The 1750-nt window shown below is 64.1% G+C and overlaps 1 protein-coding gene across 1 annotated transcript in view; it reads right to left on the bottom strand.

Moving 5' to 3' along the window:
* WDR61 (WD repeat domain 61) overlaps window positions 1-1750 on the bottom strand; it is a 21143-nt gene that overhangs the window by 13883 nt on the left and 5510 nt on the right. The gene's annotated exons all lie outside the window — the stretch shown is intronic.

Raw genomic sequence — 1750 nt, 5'->3', positions numbered from 1 at the left:
CCGGGTGTGGGCGGCTCTGGGGGGGCCCTGAGGGGGCCAGCTGCCCCGAGCCGGCTGTGGGGAGAGGGGCTGGCAGGCTGAGGGCTCCCCCCTCCCCAGCGCTCAGCTGAGGTAACAATCTGCCCATGAATCACATTTGCAAACACCCCAGTGAGCGCAGAGAAGCGATAATTAAATACTCGCCTCCTGCGGCCCAGGCCCCTGGAATGCAGCGTCTGGTTAAGATGATGAATTTCCACGTTATCTGCGCTAATGCAATCGCCATCCAGGGCCAATCGTCATCCCGGGGGAGAGGGGAGCTCGGTGCGGGGGAAGCTGCACGCCCCAGCCCTCCTCACCCTCCAGGCCCTCAGGTTGGGGCTCACCCAGCTGCCTCGCTCTGGGGGAGGGGGCTCCCCTGGACATCTGGGAGGCAGAGCAGCTGTCTGCCTGTGGCCGCGAGGCCCCACGCCCCACATCCGTCAACCTCGATTAGGGAGGCCGCAGGGAGCCCGCCCGCCGGGGGCTGCTCTTGTGCGAAAGGCCATTCATCGCCGCGGTGACGGCGCCGTGACCGGCGGGCATTGTGCGGGCCGCACGCGCCACGCAAGGGACGGGGCTGAGAGGTGATTGATCAGGCACCGCCCATGGGGTCCCTCTCTTCACGGACTCTCAGAGGCGCCAGGTGGCATCCTGAGCGGGCGATCGATCCACGAGAGGCAGCTGCCCCCCCTGCGGCCACCTCCGGGCGGCAGGTGGATGGGCCACGTGGGGCCGGCAGGAGGCCCGGCACATGCTCTGAGCAGAGGACGGGCCTTCCTGGGGCCGGGCTGCCGGCCATCAATCCAGCGGCTCCTTCTGCACCGAGAGGGAGCGGGAGCGGCTGCCGTGTTCTCTGATGAATGACGGCCGCCCGTCCCCCAGCCCTGCGCCCCGGGATCCCGGCGCGCGTGTAAATCAGACTAATGAAAGCCGGGGCTGTCGTTTTCAAGAGCAGGCGTGCGTGCCGGAGACCTCCGTGCAGGGCCCGCGAGGTGCCCGGGCCTGGGCTGAGCTCTGGGGGCGCGGACGCAAACCGGGGGTGGCCTCAGTGAGGAGGGCCACGGGCCCGTGGGGGAAGAGGCGGTGGCCAGGCAGCCTCGCGGGAGGAACCCGCTCCACCACCTCCTAGCTGTGTGGCCTTGGGCCAGTGTCTCAGCCTCTCTGAGCTAACAGGTCCCTTTCACAGGACAGTTGTAACAAGTAAATGACAGCCCCGGCCGGTGTGGCTCAGTGGATAGAGCGTCAGCCTGCGGACTGAAGGGTCCCGGGTTCGATTCCTGGTCAGGGCACAGGCCCGGGTTGTGGGCTTGATCCCCAGTAGGGGGCGAGCAGGAGGCAGCCAATCCATGATTCTCTCATCATTGATGATTCTCTCTCTCTCCATCTTCCTTTCTCTCTGAAATCAATAAAAAATGTGTATTTTTTAAAAGAATAAAGATCTGGGGCCAGACGTGCACCCCCAGCTGGTGTACCCCCAGCTCTGTCTTAACCAGCGAGCTGTGCCCTTATCTGTGATAAGTATTGCACCCAGGGGGGAGGTAAAGGGTGGATGGATGGATGGATGGAAGGATGGAAGGATGGAAAGATGGACAGACGGATGGATGGATGGATGGATGGACAGACGGATGGACAGGTGGATGGACGGACCTGGCGTAGTCAGAGCTCAGTACATGTCGGCTACATGTATTTCTTCTCCGGTGGGCTCCCTGCCCCCAGGCCCCCGTGACTC

The sequence above is a fragment of the Myotis davidii genome, unplaced genomic scaffold, assembly GCF_000327345.1.
Source record: "Myotis davidii unplaced genomic scaffold, ASM32734v1 scaffold1622, whole genome shotgun sequence".
Lineage (NCBI taxonomy): Eukaryota > Metazoa > Chordata > Mammalia > Chiroptera > Vespertilionidae > Myotis > Myotis davidii.
The sequence above is the reverse complement of the archived record's forward strand: the minus strand, read 5'-3'. Positions and strand labels throughout refer to the sequence as shown.